Source organism: Limulus polyphemus, unplaced genomic scaffold (genome assembly GCF_000517525.1).
Source record: "Limulus polyphemus unplaced genomic scaffold, Limulus_polyphemus-2.1.2 Scaffold2346, whole genome shotgun sequence".
Classification (NCBI taxonomy): domain Eukaryota; kingdom Metazoa; phylum Arthropoda; class Merostomata; order Xiphosura; family Limulidae; genus Limulus; species Limulus polyphemus.
Window position 1 is genome coordinate 159,559 of NW_013667956.1, and position 5,253 is coordinate 164,811.

The following is a 5,253-nucleotide window of genomic DNA, read 5'->3' on the forward strand; positions in this document are numbered from 1 at the left end:
CACAAAGATACAAAATGGGCTATCTGTGTTCTGCCCACCACGGGTATTGAAATCCGGTTTCTAGCATTGTAAGTCCGCAGATATACCGCTGTGCTACTGTGGGGTGGGGGGTGGGGAGTGATTATTACGTTAAACTTTTCGTAACCTGGTAGTAACGTTTGATATATAATATTTCTTAAAGCTCTTTCAACTTCCTACAATTTTTATTTTGTTACGTAGATAGATATGCTGTCTGTTATACACCTATAACAGATATTGTCGTAAAATAAAATTCTTACGAGCACATAGATTCTTAAACTTTTCTTATATAAACAGCAAATTAGAATTAATATATAATAAAATATGTCTTTTTGTTAGCTCTCTGCTTTATATTTTATTTATAAAAAATAAAAATATCTCCGTATTGGTAAAAATAAAATGACTGCCTCATCTAATCTTTGATAGATAAGTTGTTTTTCAATAATATAAAAATAAATAACCAAAATTCAACATGAACTATCTTGATGCATACTTCTCTAGAACTGTATTTTTCTTAATCGTACCATTCAGAACTGTATAGCCTGCTATGTCTGAATTAGAAAATAAAGTAAGTGATTATTTAATTTGTTGAAAAATAAAGATAATGAAGTGTTCGACGACCATTGTATCTTTTCTGTCATTGATTGTTGTGATACATATAATTTAAGTACTTGTAAGTTCTAAAAATACTGTTATCAGTTTTTAGTAACCAATTTTCTCGTGTTTAAGAAGGAAATAAATATATTAAGTCTTTCAGAAACCTCCATCTGCCACTAGAGGTTAGTATTGCCACCCAACAATATGAAAACAATGACTATTATCGAAAAAATTACCAAAACTAAAAACCAGCAAACGATCGGATTGAAAAATGGAGTGGAAGCATTATCTTTCCTTATCTGTTAGGGCCCCCCAGTGGCACAGCGGTATGTCTGCGGACTTACAACGCTAGAATCCGGGTTTCGATACCCGTGGTGGGCAGAGCACAGATAGGTCATTGTGTATCTTTGTGCTTAATTACAAACAAACATATCTGTTAGGAAGAGCAAAATGCACCTTAAACAGCCATGTATTCTCACAATACGGTACGTAAAAAATTACCTTAACTAATAACTCTTGGTTACATTTAATTCTAATTTTCAAGACCATATTAAATACTTATTATTTTATTTTCTCGTCTAATGTGTATCATTTTTTATTCATTACAAAGTACATGTATGTAAAGTTGTGTGCAAGATGGAACAAAGTGAACTTAATTTCTTTTAAAAAAACTAGAGGGAGATCTCAAGAACAGAATAGCCTCCTACTAATAAGATGAAACAAATTTTCCTTTTTATTTAGGAAACGTTAAGATTGTGAATAGTAATCCCTTAATATAATATCAAAAGTTGATAAGTATTTGAACTTTCCTTCTTGAAAATTTAAATTACATAATTGTTTCTTAGAAAGTGTGAAAAAACAACAACTAACTATGAAATGAACAAATTAACAGTGTAGCGCAATGGTAAAATCACCTATTTTAGACGACTTTAAGTCTAGTGTTTGTTATATAATTTTACAATCTTAATAAAAAAAATCAGAATAGTAAATGTTCCAAGCTATTCATTGACTCTTGTATGTAGAACACCCATTTTATTGCATTTACAATATGATTAACTTAACCTACTGAGTTAGCAAGTAAAGAATGGGGCCGGGCGTGGCCTAGGGTCAGTGTGCCGGACTATGAACCTGAGAATTCATGGTTCATGTTCTATTGCCAAAAATAACGCGCTCCACACTTTGGGTGCGTTATAAAAGTGACGACCAAATCTCACTATTCGGTTTTACAAGAGTACCCCAAGAGTTGGCGGTGGGTGCTATTCATAGCTGCCTTCCCTCTAGTCTGTTAGTTCAAAATTATGGACAGCTACGTGCAAAATTCTGAAACAAACAAACAAAAAAAACATTTGAAGGATGTTACTCTCTGCCACTAGGGCAAGTTATCAAAAGTTTTAGTAAATTTAATGATACTGTTTTTAGCATAATTAAGGTATTTCTTTTTATTCCTTTTCCACAAATTCACACTCTGAGAATTTTAAATTTTAATGTAGGAATCCCACCTTTGATATCTCGTATTATAAAACAACAGCGAAAATAGTTGCTTTCAAGAATAATTTTATTAAAACGAAATTAATTTACAAATAAATAATAAAAGCTCCGTGCGGAAACCAAGGTTATTCAATTCACAAGGTACACCCCGTAAATATGCCAAAGCCAAACTGGACTTAAGTTATTATGAAAACACTGTGATTCCGAATAAGGTTATATTATTCTTTCTGAAAAATTCAGTTGGCTTGCTTTACCTTATAAAACAACTGGAGAGTTCTCCTGTTGTTGCTTTTTTTATTCCGAAGACATTGCCAGGTAGTTAGGATCGACTCGCAATCTGCGGGTCGCAGGTTCGAATCCCCGTCACACCAAACATGCTCGCCCTTTCAGCTGGGGGGGGGGGTTATAATGTGACGGTCAATCCCACTATTCGTATAAAGAGTAGCCCAAGAGTTGGTGGTGGGTGGTGATGACTAGCTGCCTTCCCTCTAGTCTTATACTGCTAAATTAGGGACGGCTAGCGCAGATAACCCTCGTGTAGCTTTGCGCGAAATTCAAAAACTAACAAATATTCCGAAGACATAATTCTAGTAGAAACATACAAACAATTGCAATATTTGAATCGTCATGAAATAGAGAGTGTGACAAAGTACATTCTTTATGAATAATATACATGAATTACGTAATAGTTTTCAAACGAGACCCAAAACTCGAGTGCTTTTGAATAGTTCCTTATTCTTCTTCAGGGTAATAAAAGGAATTACGTTAATATCTTAAGGTCAGATTATCAGAAACTACATATATTTCTCTTACGTTAACAATGCCTTAATGATCAAGGAAGTTCATCATGTTACTATCAATTTTAATATTTACCTAGTACAGTTTGGAGTGAAAACGTTTAAAGAAATTTGCACTTGTACGTTACTCAAGATTTTCCATAGAAGTTCAGTAGTTTGATCTTCCCCGTCCAAAAATCACAATCTTTGTTTTATTGAAACTCTTCATTGTAAGCATTGCTATGAATCACAAATGCTATTGAACCTATTTCGAGTGAGATAGCACAATGGTTCAATTAAAAGTAATTACAACAATAAAAAAAAAACGAATAAGAAACGTGAGCGCTTTCCAAAAAAAAAATCATATTTTTTCACCAACACTTCACAATAAAAAGAAAACCTCTCCTAACAGACATCATTTCAGTCTTCGACTCTTTTCGTGTATGTGTACCTGCGTTTGTGCGCTTGACATATGATGTGCTCTGGTTAAAAGACTGTAGGGAATGCATTCAATCGTCCCTTGGATGCTCAGCGACAAAATTCGAGGTTTGATCCCTGAGATGGGCACAGCTCAGATGACCCATTGTGCAATGGTTTTGGAACTTATTTTTGCCAAAGAGAACGACATGAAATCGTCAAATATTATTTACATTTAAAGGGTATTGTTATGTACAAATCGTATGTAGATGTCTACATTATGTGTAGATATCCGCACTTCTGGTTTATGAAGGTTTACATTATATATCTCGACGGCTGATCACCTACCGTATTATTTAACATTTACGTGAATAATTTCTTAGGCTATTACTTGTCATTAGATGTAACGTTTTTCTGCTAACCTGTTTTTTTGTTAACCCATTAGTGATTCCAAACTAGAGGCTTCCTTAAAATTGAGTTCTTTAAGTTGGCCCTATGGTAGAGCTCTGGACTGTGGAGCTGGCGAGCCGATATCGAATCCATGCGATATCACAAAATTCCTTGCATTTTAAGCTGTGGGTACATTATAGGAGTGACAGTCAAGATATTAACGTGGATGGTGGGTGGTAGGGTGCTGCTGACTGGCTGCTTTCCCTCTGGTAGTAGTTCAAAATGAGGAAGATAGCCTTAGTAATTTTGCCATAAAAACAAATATTTTAGCCATTTTATAGTGACTGTATTATGTGCCATATTCGGTTTTTAATGAAATATAATAGCAAAGTGCAAAAATTTGATATTGGCCACGAAAATACTGTTGAAACATAAATAATTTACGAAAATAATGCTGTGAAATGACATGTTTAATTATCCAAATAAAGACTAGTGATATGTCACGGTGAATTTCAAAAAATGGCAAAACTTTTTAAAAGATAATTAAACGTTAACATAAGCTTGAAGAATTGATACATATATACATACATACATATAATGGATAGATAGATGCAAAAATATTTATAACAGTGAGCTTTCAACATAGAATCTACATATTCAGTCTTCAGGCAGACTCATAAACTTTTAAAATAAACGCTAAATACAGAATGTTTTTTATATTCTGAGTATCTCTATAGAGTAGCTTGAAAATGCGTATCTAAAAAAAAACATGTATATCTTCAAAACATCTTAATGGGGTCACCAACTATTAATGAATATAAACATGTGTGTTATAGTCTTTCCTGGAGATCAAAAGAGAAAACAGTGACTAAATACACGCCGTTTAATGTCCCTATACGCCCCCCAGTGGCACTGCGGTATGTCTGCGGACTTACAACGGTGGGCAGAGCACAGATAACCCATTGTGTAGTTTTGTGCTTAATTACAAACAAACAAACAAACAAACGTCCCTATACAAATCAAATAGTTCTAATATATAACAAGATATATTTATTGTAAACTATAATATAATCTTTAAAACGTATAGTAGGAAGATACGACACAAATATATATGTATAACTGAAAAAAAAAGGATTTATAGAAACGTAGGTTATAAAATACAACATTGGATTTTTGCAAGGTGGGTTATAAAATAAAACACTGGCTTTCTAAAAAGTGGGTTATAAAATAAAACATTGGATTTGTACAAAATAAAACATTGGATTTTTGCAAGGTGGGTTATAAAATAAAACATTGGATTTCTAAAAAGTGGGTTATAAAATAAAACATTGGATTTGTACAAAATACAACATTGGATTTTTGCAAGGTGGGTTATAAAATAAAACATTGGATTTCTAAAAAGTGGGTTATAAAATAAAACATTGGATTTCTACAAAATACAACATTAGATTTTTGCAAATTGGATTATAAAATACAACACTTGATTTCTAAAAAGTAGGTTATAAAACATTGGGTTTTTGCAAAGGTGAATTAGCCCGGCATGGTCAGGTGGTTAGGGCGCTCGACT